Consider the following 17165-nt stretch of genomic DNA (forward strand, 5'->3'; position numbering starts at 1 on the left):
CGACACTCGCAACCTCTTCGTCGATTTCAAAGCTGTATTTGACAGCACGAATAGGAGCTGCCTTTATGCCTTGATTTGTGAATTCGGTATCTCCGCCAAACTAATACGGCTGCGTAAACTGACGTTGAGCAACACCAAAAGCTCCGTCAGGATTGGGAAGGACCCCTTCGAGTCGTTCGATACCAAACGAGGTTTCAGACAAGGTGACTCCCTATCGTGTGACTTCTTCAACCTGCTGCTGGAGAAAATAATTCGAGCTGCAGAACTTAATTGGGGAGGTACAATCTTCTATAAGAGTATACAGCTGCTGACGTATGCTGATAATATTGATATCATTGGCCTTGACGGCGCGATTCTCCAGAATGGTTACGGCAGCGAAGCAAATGGGTGTGGTAGTTAACGAGGACAAGACGGAATATCTCCTGTCATCAAACAAACAGTCGTCGGTCTCGCGACTTGGTTTTCACGTCACTGTTGACAGTCAAAACTTTGAAGTCGGAGATAATTCCGTCTATCCTGGAACCAGTTACAATCCCAACAATAATGTCTGGAAATCCAGCACAGAATAACTCTAGCCGCCAGGTGCTACTTTGGACTGATTAGGCAACTGAGAAGTAAGATTCTCTCTCGGCGAACAAAAATAAACTCTATAAGTTACTCATTATTCCCGTCCTGGTATATGGTGCAGAAGCATGGACGATGACAACATCTGATAACTCGACGTTACGAGTTTTCGAGAGAAAGGTTCTGCGAAATATTGATGGTCCTTTGCGCATTGGCTACGGCTAATATCGCATTCGATGGAACGATGAGCTGTATGAGGTATACGACGACATTGACATAGTTCAGCGAATTAAAAGACAGCGGCTACGCTGGCTAGGTCATGTTGTCCGAATGGGTGAAAACACTCGAACTCTGAAAGTATTCGACCCAGTACCCGCCGTGGGAAGTAGAGGAAGAGAAATTCCTCCATTCCGTTGGAAGGATCAAATGGAGAAGGACCTGGTTTCGCTTGGAATCTTTAATTGGTGCCATGTAGCGAAAACAAGGAACGACTGGCACGCTGTTGTTATCTCGGCTATAACCGCATAAGCGGTTTCTACGCCAGAAAAGAAGAAGAAAGAAAACGTATATTTCTCCTTTTTTTTATTTTCCACAAAAACTTTTTCTTTCATATACAAATTTAAACAGTACAAGAGCTCAAATCATGCGCTAAATCAGCTCGAACCTACTGACCCACCGCTCTTTCGAAAATAACATAATCATTTTGTGATAACAGATGTCCAACATACAGATTTGGCAAAGAAATGCAATAGATTTGACAGTTAGAATGCCTACATGTATTAAAAGTACAGTAATAAAAATTGCATACAGTGTAGTACATACATATGTGTAGCTTTCGAGCACTTGCTATAAATTTCTCGCAAACAAGTTTGTCATGACGCCTAATCAATAGTGAAACGCAAAACAACTATTTACCAGGAGATGAGGGTTCTTTCTTGCCTTTAATAGTTCGAAGTAATTTTAGTAAAGTTTCTTCTTTTAAGGGGTGATTTTTTTATTTCCTTCGCCATAAAATGTAGTCCACATATTCTCGACAACACATTCAGTTGCTGCTATTTGCATTCGTCTTGATGCAATTTTTCGGTTGGAGAATAAAACATTAGTAAGTTGTATCCATGAACTGTTTTGTAAGAGCAGCACAGTGTTCGGCATAAGATTTATTTTCATTTGAATACCAAAATTTTAATTTTTGAATAATGGTATGGGTTAAATCAGGGATGGTCAAATTTTTAGTCTGCAAAGTTAGCAAAGTGCGAACGAGGGCTAGATGAGGAGAAAAACAGTTTACGAAAGGAAGGGCATAAAAAGTGGCGAAAAAATCTCCGAAACTTGATGTTCATCGCAGAATCAGAAATAATGGATGCCCAACTTATCTCTCATTGGAAGTGAGAGAGCAATTGCTAAACGAGAGATGGCCAGATTGAAATCTGACCAAAAAAATATGTAAATGGAAGGATTTGTTATATTGTTCAAGACCACTTATAAAAATGTAAAACAATGAAAATTAAATGAATTTGTGAAGTTTAAATGTAGTTGATGAAACGTTTTGTAATGTCAAGCATCACAGTATTGTTTTCAATGGAAAATCATTAAAATCTTTTTATTTTGTATTAAAAGATCAAAAGTCAGTTGTTTTAATATACCATGAAAATATTTAAATGGTTTCTCTATATATTAATTAACCACTATATAGTAAATTTTATTGGTACTAAATCTTGGGTGTTTTAATTTAAATGCCAAAAAATTATTATTTTGTCTAATCTGGCCATATCGGTAAATGTTATAAAAAACGCTAATATTGAAGTGCTCTCACACTGGAATAAGTTGCCCATCCCTTTATTACAGGCAGGATGGTGGCGGCAAAACTGACATTGTACACAAATTAAAGAGCGGAAAATTACTTTCGGAATTAGAAAAAAAGTAGGTAGAAATATTTTTCAGTTTTTAGAGTCTCACATTAATATTTGTTATACTCTCGCAACAAAGTTGCTAAGGAGAGTATTATAGTTTTGTTCACATAACGGTTGTTTGTAAGTCCTAAAACTAAAAGAGTAAGATATAGGGTTATATATACCAAAGTGATCAGGGTGACGAGTAGAGTCGAAATCCGGATGTCCGTCTGTCCGTCCGTCCGTCTGTCCGTCCGTCCGTCCGTGCAAGCTGTAACTTGAGTAGAAATTGAGATATCATGATGAAACTTGGTACACGTATTCCTTGGCTCCATAAGAAGGTTAAGTTCGAAGATGGGCAAAATCGGCCAACTGCCACGCCCACAAAATGGCGGAAACCGAAAACCTATAAAGTGTCATAACTAAGCCATAAATAAAAATATTGAAGTGAAATTTAGCACAAAGGATTGCATTAGGGAGGGGCATATTTGGAGGTCATTTTTTTGGAAAAGTGGGCGTGGCCCCGCCCCTTACTAAGTTTTTTGTACATATCTCGGAAACTACTATAGCTATGTCAACCAAACTCTATAGAGTTGAAGCCTTTTTGCTTCAGGCATTTCCATATACAGTTCAAAAATGGAAGAAATCGGATAATAACCACGCCCACCTGCCATACATAGGTTATGTTGAAAATCACTAAAAGTGCGTTAACCGACTAACAAAAAACGTCAGAAACACTAAATTTTACGCAAGAAATGGCAGAAGGAAGCTGCATCCAGGCCTTTTTTAAAAATTGAAAGTGGGCGTGGCTTAGCCCACTTATGGACCAAAAACCATATCTCAGGAACTACTAGACCGATTTCAACGAAATTCGGTGTATAATATTTTCTTAACACCCTGATGACATATTTACGAAATATGGGTGAAATCGGTTCACAACCACGCCTTCTTCCAATATAACGCTATTTTGAATTCCATCTGATGCCTTATCTGTATACATTAGGAACCAATGATGATAGCGGAATAAAACTTTACACAAATACGGTATTTGAAAAATATGTAAATGACGGATAATGAAATCTCGATTATCACTTTATCATGCGAGAGTATAAAATATTCGGTGACACCCGAACTTAGCCCTTTCTTACTTGTTATTACTTGTCTTACATTTTATAGATTTATGATAGTTATAAAGAAACTTAAAATTTTTAGGCAATTTCACAATTGTGGGGTTACCAGATCGGCCCAGCGAAAAATCAGTACGTCTCCATCAAAAAAGCAAAAAAAAAAAAGTAAAAGGAAAAGGAGCAGGGTACAGATAGATCACATTTCAGCGTCTCAAATAGGTAGAATTTAATTATCTTCCAGCATCGTACAATTTTCAATTTTTTTTGGTCATATTTTTTGGCACTGCCGATTGCTTTTAGCATATCAATATTTTCAGTTTTCATTATATACATACTTATGGAAATCGTTGCATGACATGTTCTTATAATTATATTTAGTGACAATCATGTCGCGAACATTTTCAATAAGGAGACGATTGCGTTCATCACTCCATTGGATATTGATGAGAGAAAAAATTCTTTCACAATTAGCATTGTGTTCGGGAATAGAAAAAAAGTACTGCGCAATTTTCAAAATTTCAGAAAATGAATCAATGTTTGAATTCGCTTTAAAAAATGCACAAATCTGGTAATTTGGAGTTTGCGAAAAAAAGGCGTTTGCGCCGAAAATCAGTACACTTCATTGAAAAATCAGTATATCAGTACGGGGGTCTAAAACTCAGTACGCGTACTGATAAAATCAGTACATCTGGTAACCCTATACAATTGGGAAGCAATAGTTGCTAGCCAACTCTATTCACGAGTGTTTAAATAAGTGAAAAACAAAAGACACACAAAGTGTTATCTGTTAATTAAGAAATCTATGACAATGTGCATAAAAACGTGGAGATATTATTAATAAAATTTAAAGCAAAACTAAAAACCACACGTGTAACAAATACCAAACAACTGAAGAAAGGCGTGCGCAAGTGAAAGAACGAACTAAGCAATAATACAAACCTAACGATGTGTGAAAACTAAAAAATATCGAAAGACTGCTTAAGAAACTAAATCTGCAAACAGTTAAGAAAAAAACTTAGAATTACAAATTGAAGAGTGTGGTGACTTGCAACTTGCTAAGCGTAAAATACACGCAAGTTCAGGGATACAAATTATTTCATCTTTAATAAAAAATAATAATAAAAAAAAATTTTTATTAACAAACTACAAAAACAATACAAAACACAAATTAATAAAATACAATAAAAATATAAATAAAAATAAAAAGCGACCAATTAATCACGGCTGAAAAAGGCAGTAAGCGGTGTGCGTGAATTAAATATTGATGAAAATATACGTGTGTGCGTGCAACGAAATACGCCAAAGTGTAAATTAAATTTATTGCAACAAAATTTAGTGGAAGCAAAAATCAATGCATATTGCAGGCAAGGGAAAAAATCAAGGCAGATATTTAACAAGCGAATTGCAGCTCAGCAAGTGGAGATATCCGGCACAGCAGCTAATAGGAATAATACTATCGGTGGTAGCAGCGACAACAGAATCTTCAACAATCCTGTAAGTGGAAGCAGCCTATAATAACTATTTAGATATTATATTAAGAATATCAATATATCATTATATTACTAAGAATATTAAAAGTACACAAATGGCGAACCCCAATAATTTAATCCGCCCTCCAATCCTTCCCCCAATTCGTCACCTAATACCCCTCAGACATCCTAAAATACACAATTGAGTATGGACGGCCTGTCCAGGCTCATAGCTAGTATAGCTTCAGATATAGTAAAGACACAGGGACCGCAAGTGGTACATGCGGCATTACACCCAAATGCACTTGCAACCGACATTACGGACCAAACTATAGACATAGAACATAGGAATAACTTAGGCGAATTGGATAGGATACCTGACATCGTAAAATGTCTAAAAGAATTCTTTGGCAATCCAGGAGAATTCAACTCGTGGAAAAAAAGGGTAGATCGAGTTTTAGCGATATATGAACTTCAAAAGGGGACACCGAAGTATTACGGAATTTTAAGCGTAATACGGAATAAAATAATAGGCAATGCCGATGCGGCATTGGAAGCATACAATACGCCACTTGATTGGCAATCAATTTCTAAATGTCTAATTATGCACTACGGTGACAAGCGCGACTTGTCAACATTAGAATATCAAATGACCACATTGGTCCAGGGAAATAAAACAGTTTCAGATTTTTATCAACAGGTGTATAGCCACCTTTCATTGATACTAAATAAATTAGGTTGTCTCGATATGGGCAATGAATCCCTTCGCATGCTGACGCAAGCATATAGGGACAAAGCATTAGATACTTTTATGAGAGGGCTTAACGGGGATTCACCTAGACTATTAGGAATACGAGAGCCGGCAGACCTGCCGCAGGCTCTTCACCTCTGTTTAAAACTACAGAATCAGAACTTTCGTATGAACCATGCTTACAATGGAAGACTAGTACAGCCTCCACCCTTACCTCCAAGAAGGAATTTTCCACAGCCACCCCCCAGCTAGCGCATTTACCCCAACCACAGCGGACAACTTGGCTACCAAAGCAACAACAATATAATAATTTTCACTACGATAACAACCCCTCAAGACCTCCGAAACCGCAGCCACGTCCAGAGCCCATGGACGTCGACCCGAGCATACATTCTCGTCGCGTTAACTATGTAAACAGACCCCAAGGAAGTGAGCACTTTGGCAAGAGGCCACAACAATTTCCGAATCAACAGCGAAGGAAGGAGCAACGAACATTTCACATTAACACAACGTCACAGGAAGACGGGCAATTTGGTGAACCAAGCGATATCCATTTTTTAGAATAATTAGCTCTTCGCTCTCCTACTTCGAAGTAAAGGCGGAGAGCGGTAGAATTTTAAAATTTTTAGTGGACACAGGTTGCAGTAAAAATTATGTTAAGCCAGAGCTGGCAAAGAAAAAAATCCGAAACGACAACCCCTTTTTTGCAAAATCTATTGCGGGAAATTTAGAAATCAGAGAACACACTTATGTTCAACTTTTTAACTTTAATGATAAAATTAAATTCTATTTAATGCCACTTCTCAAAACATTTGACGGTATTCTAGGGAATGATACCCTTCGGGAATTTAAAGTTATTATATACACTGGAGAAAATTACATGACTTTAAGTAACGGCTTTAAGGTTCACCTCAAACAGCTCCCCTCACAGCAAGTGAACGCAATTAATGTAGATGAGGGAAACCTCTCAGATCAGAAAATCAAATGCACACGATGGAAAACATCGTAAATAAATACCCAAAGCTTTTTTCAGAACCTGACGAAAAGCTAACCTATACAACAAAAGTTGTCGGACAAATTCGGACAACATCCGATTCTCCTGTTTATACAAAATTCTATCCATATCCTGCAGCATTGAAACAGGAAGTGGAATCTCAAGTAGAAAAGCTGTTAAGCGATGGTATAATTAGACCATCTAGATCACCGTACAACTCCCCAGTGTGGATTGTACCAAAGAAGCCAGACGAGGCAGGAAATAAACAATACCGTATGGTCATTGATTATAGGAAATTAAACAAAGTAACGATCGCGGACAGATACCCCATTCCGGAAATTACAGAAGTAATCTCTCAACTAGGTAATAGCAATTTCTTCTCCGTTCTCGACCTTAAAAGTGGTTTTCACCAGATTCCACTAAAAAAATCTGATATAGAAAAAACTGTTTTCTCTATCAACAATGGGAAGGGCGAATTTACTCGACTACCATTTGGCCTAAAAAATGCGCCATCTATTTTTCAACGCGCATTAGATGATATATTAAGAGAACACATAGGGAAATGTTGCTACGTGTATACCGACGATATAATTATTTTTAGCAAAACAGAGGAGGAACACTTCAAACATATATATAAGGTGTTTGAAACATTAGAAAACGCTAATATGAAAGTGCAGTTAGGAAAATGTAAATTTTTCAGAAAAGGAGTAGAATTCTTAGGATATGTAATCACACCGGTTGGCATAAGAACCAACCCAAAAAAAGTTGAAGCCATTTCAAACTTTCCACAACCACAAAATTTAAAACAACTTCGCAGCTTCCTCGACATGTCAGGGTACTATCGGCGTTTTATAAACTTGCAAAACCCCTAACATCTCTTTTAAGAGGGGAAGACGGTCGTACGTCAAAGAATAAATCTACTCACATAAAAATAAATTTGAATAGGGAAGCGATAGAAGCTTTTATAAAAATAAAAAATTCCCTCTCCTCAGAGGATATTATCCTCACGTATCCGGATTACAGCAAAGAATTTGAGCTGACCACAGATGCGTCCAACTTCGCCATAGGCGCAGTATTGTCTCAGTCAGATAGACCAATAGCATTTTTATCTAGGACATTAAGCAAAGCCGAAGAGCACTATGCCGCAAACGAAAAAGAAATGTTAGCCATAATTTGGGCATTGAATTCATTTCGTAATTATCTGTATGGATCGTCCAGAGTAAAAATATTCACCGATCACCAACCATTAACTTATGCGTTAAGCAACAATAATGCTAATAGCAAGATGAAACGCTGGAAAGCAATACTAGAAGAATACAGTAATGAAATGCACTATAAACCAGGTAGAACAAACGTCGTGGCCGACGCACTATCAAGAATTCCACACCAAGAATCAGAATTACATACGCTATCAATAGCGACAAATTCGGATGATAGCTTTTCCCACAATTTAATTTACTGCGTAGAAGCACCAATTAACGCGTTTAAAAACCAAATATTTTTAAATAAGGATGTAACGTAAACATATCAATTTAAAATCATATTTCCCACCTACCACCGTCATATAGTAACCGAACCTGATTATTGCGAACAAAATTCGAAATTTTAGAAAAATTCTATTTTCCAAGTATGGCGAATAAAATAAATATGGTAATAAAAAAATGCGTTACTTGTAAGGAGAACAAGTACGATCGCCACCCATCAAAGCCACAGCTACAAGCCACACCCATACCTAATTTCCCTGGACAAATAATTCACGTAGATATATTATTGATAGGCAAAAAACCCATTGAAATCTTCTTCGGAAGACGGGTCAGTAGCGACCAAAGGCTAATAGAAGAAGAAAGAAAAGAAACGAAAAAAAGGCTTCAGGAAAAGCAATTGGCAGATCTTTCCTACCACAATAAAAACCGAACGCCACCCAAACAATATTTTGAAGGAGATGAAGTTTTTGTTAAGATAAATAAGAGATTAGGAACTAAGTTATCACCTAAATTTAGGAAGGAATTGTCGCGCAGAATTATAATACCATCGTTAAAACTAAAACAGGCAGGATTGTTCACAAAAACAACATAAAACAATGCTAAGAAGAAAAAGTTACTTGCAGGTGGAAAAACCTCGAAATGGAGAACCTACAAATTTACCTCATCCTTATTAAATTGGCACCCACTACAAAAACCCAACAAATTGACGTTCAGGACTTGACAAACAATAATTTATATCTACCAATAAAGACAGGAGAAGTAAGGACAATCAACCATTATGATAAAATCCTACATTTTATCAACTTAACCACATATGAGGAAACACTTTCACTTATTTCGGACAACATTAATACACTAAAGACAACTACTTTCGAGGACAGACAATTGCTTGACACAACTCACAAAAATTTCATTTTATTAGAAGCGAAGCTAGAAGGTTTACACCCACATTTTAAATCTAAACGAGGTCTCCTTAATATCATAGGGAAAGGATTAAAATACATAGCAGGTACCGTGGACAGCGACGACGAAAAAGAAATTAGCGACGCACTTACACAATTGCATAAAAGCGAAAGAACAGATGCACAAAATATTAATAATTTATTATACTTTAGCAACCTATTCAAACATTGAGTGAAACTGTGGTGAATTTAAAATGATCAAAAATGTAAACTTAACATAATGTAGCTTCTAACATTGTCGAGCTTTTAGTAATTAACATAACTAACGAATAACATTGTAAAGTATTAATAATTATAGCATCCGTGCATCCGGTTACAGTCGTTACAGTAAGTAATTACATAAACGAACTTAAAGAAACAGCGCAGAATAATAAATCATTAGTTTTAGACAAATACGATGTACTAGTAGATGAAGATAATAATATGTACAATGTAGAAATTAAGGATAATCTGGAGAAAAATTTAATTAAAGAGAACGACCAATGTTTAGCAAATATATTAAAATTTGAAGAAGCAGCTTCTAAGCTCAGAATTTGTAATGAGCAATCTGTAAATGAAGTGCTACCAGGCATACTAATATTTAAAAATTTCCAATCAAAAATTACACAAAATTGTAATAAACAAAATATAAAACAAAGAGGAAATTTTTTAATAAAATTTAAAAACTGCGAAATAAGCGTATTTAACAGATCATATACTAATGTAAAAAAGGAAGTATATGAATCCTTTGTATTACCGAATGTAATAACAAAAATTAAAGAAAATACAAACTTTACTAACAAAGAATTAAGACTGGAAACCTTATATGTGAAACAACTCCAGCATGAGAATAATATTGAATTTTTGTCAAATAAAAGCGACAGTTCCTCAGTAATTAGCTTAAGTTCTGATGTAATGATAATTGTAATAATTGTAATGGTTATAGCATTTTTATATAAAAATCGTCAAAAAGTATATTTGTCACCTGAATCTAGTGCAGAGGACGTAGTAAACGTGCGGAAAGGTCTTTTTTGCAAATAACAACGGCACACCCTGCGAGCAACACCGATTGGGGACAATCGATTTAAGGAGGAAGAGTTAACACAGCACTTGTTACTAATAAGTATCGGCTTGCAACTTCCGGCACGTGTGACCGAAATGCACCAGAAAGTGCATGGCCAGCGTCTGCCCTACCTGTTGTGCAGAATAAGATTCGTGGAAATGAATCACGCCACTTATAATTATTAAAGTTAGAATTAAGTGTAAATATTGTAATTCGGTTAAGCTAAGTTCAGTTTGAAAACTCAAATAAAGATACGCGGTAACGCTGCCCCAATGCAGCTCCGCTAAAAAAAATTATATTTTTTTAGTTATTTAATAACTAAAAAGCTTAACTTACATACGAAATCCTGTAAAAATATACCCTGTCGACATCGGGTGCAACTTAAAGACAATAATTAAAATAACATAAAACATTTTATAAAATACTTAAATATTTGTACATAAGTGTATTGTCACATATGTAGATACGCTCACAGCTTCAAAGTCCACATTGGCATATATTCCGCAATACCCCTTGAGTTTTGGCTAACAAAACCAAGCAGGATTGCGTATAAAATATATTCAAAGTCCACATTGGCATATTTCCCGCAATACCCCTTGATTTTTGATCAACGAAAACAAGCAGGATTGTGTAAAAAACCAAAGCGTAATACATATGTACATACATGCATATGTACAAAGTGCAGTGATCTCTAAAACAAATATATGCAGAAAAATAATACATATAAAATATTTCCGGTCAACCATAAATAATTAAATCAAATTTAAGCGATACTCTATATATGTACGTGTAACATTATATTTGATTTGGAAAACTCTTATTTACTTAAAAGAGTTCACGTCTAAACATTTCGTTCTAAACTCTTATTAACTTAAAAGAGTTTGCGATTACATATTTTATCAAATACGTAAAGCTTCTTGTCATATCAAGTTCGTTCAAAACTCTTATTTTATTCAAAAGAGTTCTCGTCCAAACATATAAATACATATATACACAAAACTATTTGTGAAATCTTGGTTTATAAAAAAATCGGTTGGTTTAATGATTTTTTTGAAACTCTTACGTACAAAAGAGTCTTCTATTCAACATTTTTATACGAAACTTTTTCCAAACAGCTACAAGTCTAGTTTTCTCTAAGACGTTTTAATTGATTCTGTATATTTTTTAAATGAGCTCAGACTCAAAGGAATCTAAAACAACTCAGTTGCTAAAAGTTCCAAAAATGATTGCAGACGAGAAAAGTCCATGTACACCGGCAGAAGCTACACGCTCAAAGAAAGGTGCTACAAAACTAAAGAGGGGTAAAGATATTTCTTATAACAAATTCATTGCTGAGAGTGACAGTTTGATACGATACTCGATTTTCATCTTCACCGATTCAAGATAATTCTGAGTCGGTATTAGAAATCAAAAAAGACAATTTAGACAATTTTTAGACGCGTCTCCAAGCGGCATATGACGCAATCGTAGAATCTGATGATTCAGATCTACCAAAGAATTTTTAATCCTCTCCTTACACCAAGTTTGACCACTGCCTAGACCAGTTCGAAGACACAAAAGCAATGATTTCTGATCAACTAAAGCTAGTAAGAGCAATTACACCTACTCCACAACAGCAGGTAGAGCTGCCACAAAGAAGCCCAAGAGGCAAGTTCAGGTATTCACCTTAAAGTGCCAGTATGCGACACAGATATATTTCATGGCGGTTATGAACAGTGGCCGTCCTTCCGGAACATGTTTACAGCTGTGTACATAAACCATCCTAAATTATCTCAAGCGCAGAAATTGTATCACCTCAGATACAAAACCAAAGGTCAAGCAGGCGTAATAGCTAATAGGGTGGGTCGATTCCGGACTTTTTTCGATTCGGGATTTCTAATAGTGCGGAAAAGTTGCCTTAGTACTTCCTGATTCCAATGCAACTTTTTGTTTTGAGATCGGATTGCATCTTCAACCCCAACTCCGGCCTTGAAATTTCGGAAATTCGCCTAAAATCGTGAAATTGTCTACCTAACGCCTGAAATACGCATCTCATGGCAAAATGTATAAAACAAAAGTTATTTGTCACGTCATTTGCTACCGAAATGGTAGTAGGACGAACCGTTCCCGAGATACGAGCGAAAAGGCGGCGCGCCACAGCGCAATGTGAAAATTGTTGCAGCTCTCAGCTAACCTGTATTGGTCACCCAGAACCCACCACGTGGAGGTGGCTGCTCTTCGGGTTCCTCCCAAACCCAACCCAACCAACCAACCATATGTCAGGCTTGTTTTAGTCTGAATCTGTGTCAAATTTATTGATAAAATCAGATTTTGTACTAAACTTTGGCACTTGTTGCCTAGATTTCAGTGTAGGGCGTATAAAACGATCACGAGATTGGGGGCCAATAACTTTAGAAGATACCTCTGTCACCAGTTTGACGGCTCTCTCGACTGCCACGGTGTGAGAGGGGAATTCACTAAATTTCCATACCTCTGCAGTGTCTCCCGACAGCCCCTTTAATGAGTTCTTCGTTAGAAACTGAACAAAGAACTGGTGGAACAGTCAAGGTAATAGTCTTCCAGTTAATCATATCGTAATAATTATTAGCTTTGAAATTCAGCGTTGGCACTTTATTACATCTAACCCTTCCATTTACAGTGTCAGACTCTGCTTCTCTGGCTGCCAAAAGACGGTCAAGGGCCAACTTTCTGACTTCTATCCGATCGTCAGTCATCATACTAAGGAGAATGTTTTCTGGAAGAGCAAAGAAAGCATTCTGTTGAATGGATGAATCGACAACCTTGCGCAGTTTAGCAGGTAAGTATCTCGACCTCTGAATTGCAGCATAGAGATGGCGCGAGCCATCTTTGATTGAACTGTTGAATCTTATTGAGAACCACAAAGGTGAGTAAACTGTAAGTATGTACTTAACCAAAATCTTTATTTCCTTTGTTGGTTTGTCAGTAGAAATGTATAATCTCAGAATTCTATTTGCACAGGTGAGCCAGCGAGATTTGCACATGTTACCTGGATGCATCGACGCTTCTGATATTTTATAGAGATAAGCTTGGTCTGTGCTAAGTTGGGTCGGATTAATAACCTCAGAAGGTAATTGGCAGGATGGAAAACTTTCAAATTTGTCAACAGGCAACTTCTCACAATCAGGGAGCAGTTTACCTATGTCGCCAGAGAATGTATTTGGACTCTTTGAGACACCATCTATGTGTTCGAAAAGAGCATGAAATTAAAGTTCGTTGAAATGTAGAAGACAAACAACCCACTGTAATGGCCTACCTATTCTTTCTTCTAGTTTCCGAATGATTCCACCTTTCCAACCTGTGTTCGTGTTGGTGCCATCAGCACCGACAATTTCTAGATGTTCCACATCAACTGAATTGTCTTGTAAATGTTGCCATATAGCTTGCGTCTCATCCTCAGCTGACCCGGAAAAAGAGGTGACGTGGCCAAAGTAATGACCAACAGGTTCCGCTATAGGAGAAATATGTTCCTCTTTGACAGTGTCGCGGTAGTACTTTTCACCTTCGCTGACTTGTGTAAGTGTATTGTCTTTGCGGCCGTCAAAATACAGCCTATATACAGAGTCAATACTTTCGGTGTTTTGGAGCTTAACTCCAACACTTTTTTTGCCCGACTAATCTTGCATTTGTCAGTGACAAAGCTAGCCTGATCCTCTGTTATGAAACCTGCTTTTTTGGCATCCAGAAAAGCAGATTAAACAATCAAGGCCGCTGCTCTATCACTTACTCCAAACCTTTGGACAGCTTAAGCAGTGTGTTCTAATACTAGTGTGTTTTGTTTGGTTTTAGAGGATGGAACAGAAAATTGATCATCAGCAATGTTTTTGGGAGAATCCATGTGCGACGCACCTACATTGTTGTCGTCTGTATGAGAGTCTGGCTGATCTGAATGGTCGCATGTTCCAGCTGATAATTTTCTGGTAAGTGTTGATGTTGAATGACGTTTTAAAAGCTTTTCTTTACGTTCATTTTTCTTTGTAATCTTTTTTGTTTCAGGTAGATCAACACTTCCAATGCGACAAATTCTTCTGGTTCTCTGGTCCAAGAGAAATGGTCGTTCATTGATAGGAACTTTACTTTCCTTGGGACAAGTGCAAGAAGAAAAATAAATGCATTTACAACCAGCGATGTCAAATAATTTTCCGGCAGAAGAGACAAAGTCGTCTCTTTTAGAGCTCAAACCTATTGGGTTCCTTAAAAACATTTGTTTAAGAGTCAGAAATTTCTTATGGTATGTGGTGAGCATTTGTACAATTCTGGTGTGTGAAACTATCGGAATAGATGACCTTTTGAAAGTATTTTCAACCTTTTTTGCAACTATATCTGTAACCTCTTTACTCCTAGGTTCATAGTTGTCGCCTCGGAGTTGCCCTATACGAAATCTTTCAAACTGATAACACAAAAGAACATCCTGGTAAGTAGGTAACTGGGACTCAGAGAGATTGTTCGGATATATGCTAAACACAGGACATTTCTGTCTAAATTTAAATTTAGATAAAGATATTTTGAGTTCTGTGTTCTGTTGAGAGAATATTAGTGATAGCAATAGGCGAAATCAACGACAAGAGTGAAGGAACTCGATGAAAAAGTATTTACGTGGAGACCAGTCCGAACGTGTCGTATGGCGCAGGGAAATGAATGTAAGTGATATAACTCGGCGAAATCACCGACGAGAGTGAAGGAACTCGATGAAAAAATATTTGTGTGGAGACCTATCCGAACGTGTCCTTTGGCGTAGGTGAATGAATGTGAGTGATAGCACTCGGCGAAATCAACGTCAAAAAGTGTGGCCGCAAGCCGATTTTCACCTTGCGCTGTGGCGCGCTGCATTTTCGCTCGTATCTCGGGAACGGGTCGTTCTACGGCCATGATCACATATACCATTTCGGTAGCAAATGACGTGTCAAATAACTTTTGTTTTATACATTTTGCCATGAGATGCGTATTTCAGGCGCTAGGTAGACAATTTCACGATTTTAGGCGAATTTCCAAAATTTCAACCCCGGAGTTGGGGTTGAAGATGCAATCCGATCTCAAAACAAAAAGTTGCATTGGAATCAGGAAGTACTAAGGCAACTTTTCCGCACTATTAGAAATCCCGAATCGAAAAAGTCCGGAATCGACCCATCCTATTGTCCACAAAGAATTTGTTCCACTCGACCAAAACATTAATGAGGTATTCTACCTTGGGGTTTTGAAGGGTATGGTGCGCCGTATTCGACGTATTCGACCCGAATATCGCGAAGATGAAAGTTGGCGTATGTTGCACGATAATGCGCCGTCTCATCGATCGGCGCTTGTGACCGATTATTTGACCAAAAATCACATTTTAACCATTAACCACTCCCCGTATTCACCTAATATGGTATCGTGTGACTTCTTATGCGTTATGTAGACGTAGGGGCCATTCAAAAGGCTTGCACGGGCATACATACTGGCGGCTATACCGGCCAAAGAGCTAAAACACTCGTTCGACATGCTTTTGGACCGTGCAAAAAGCTGTATTAAAGCAAAAGGAGACTATTTTGAATAAAATAAATTGATTTTGCGGAAAAATAAAAAAAAAAATAAAAATAAAGGCTGACATCACCGCCGTCCAAGTAATGCAATGGACGGAACAAGGACAGAGACGAGTAGGTCCTTGTGACATTTACTACAGTGGCCATATAAAGGAGCGCAAGTTTGGTGTAGTATTCGTGGTGGGAGAGAGACTCCGTCGCCGAGTACTATCATTCACTCCGGTAAATGAACGTCTAGCCACAATCCGCGTCAAAGCGAGGTTCTTCAACATATCGCTGATTTGCGCCCACGCCCCGACGGAAGAGAAGGACGATGTGACCAAAGATGCCCCCGCCACGATGTCAAAATCGTGCTTGGCGACTTTAACGCCAGGGTGGGCAATGAAAGTATCTTTGGCACTACGTTCGGTAAATTCAGCCTCCACGAGGAAACATCCCCAAATGGGTTGAGGCTGATCGACTTCGCCGGGGCCTGAAATATGGTTATCTGTAGTACTAGATTCCAGCACAAAAAAATTCATCAAGCTACCTGGCTGTCTCCGGATTGAAAAACTACCAACCAGATCGATCATGTTGTGATAGACGGAAGACACGTCTCCAGTGTTTTAGATGTGCGTGCGCTCCGAGGTCCTAACATCGACTCGGACCACTATCTTGTTGCAGCCAAGATTCGCACGCGCCTCTGTGCAGCAAAAAACGCACGCCAACAAACACAAGGAAGGTTCGACGTCGAGAAGCTGCAATCACAAAAGACAGCCGAACGATTTTCTACTCGGCACTCCTGCTCTCTGAGAGCACTTGTCAGCAACTCGGTATAAGGGAACTGTGGGACGGCATTTCAAACTCCTTACGTACAGCTGCAACCGAAACCATTGGTTTTCGGAAAGTGCAAAAGAACAACTGGTACGACGAGGAGTGCCGTGTCGCAGCGGAGAGAAAACAGGCTGCCTACCTCGCAACGTTACGATCGACCACTACACATGCGGCATGGGATAGATACCGAGAGTTGAAGAGGGAAGCGAGACGCATTTGTAGACACAAGATGAAAGAGGCCGAAATGCGTGAGTACGAAGAGCTTGATAAGCTGACCGACAGGGGTAATGCTCGAAAATTCCACGAACAAATGCGGCGGCTTACAGAAGGTTTCAAGACCGGAGCATACTCTTGTAGAACCCCCAAAGGTGATCTAGTCACTGATGCCCAGAGCATACTTAAATTATGGAGGGAACACTTCTCCAGCCTGCTGAATGGCAGTGAACGCACAACACCAGGAGAAGGAGAACCCGATTCCACAATCGATGACGATAGAGCAGACGTTCCATTACCCGACCATGAAGAAGTTCGAA

General features: G+C 38.2%; 1 protein-coding gene across 3 annotated transcripts in view; it reads left to right on the forward strand.

The window, feature by feature from the left end:
- The window catches only part of LOC126764069 (uncharacterized), a 378237-nt gene that overhangs the window by 291385 nt on the left and 69687 nt on the right, over nucleotides 1-17165 (forward strand). Inside the window, exon 2 of one of the 3 annotated variants that reach the window (XM_050481837.1) lies at nucleotides 279-880. The exons of 1 other annotated variant lie outside the window; for it this stretch is intronic. The gene's annotated coding sequence lies outside the window, so the exon portion shown is untranslated. Of the gene's footprint in view, nucleotides 1-278; nucleotides 10579-17165 lie in introns of those variants that run through there. One more of the 3 variants, XM_050481836.1, reaches the window with a different exon arrangement.

The sequence above is a fragment of the Bactrocera neohumeralis genome, unplaced genomic scaffold (assembly GCF_024586455.1).
Source record: "Bactrocera neohumeralis isolate Rockhampton unplaced genomic scaffold, APGP_CSIRO_Bneo_wtdbg2-racon-allhic-juicebox.fasta_v2 cluster09, whole genome shotgun sequence".
NCBI lineage: Eukaryota > Metazoa > Arthropoda > Insecta > Diptera > Tephritidae > Bactrocera > Bactrocera neohumeralis.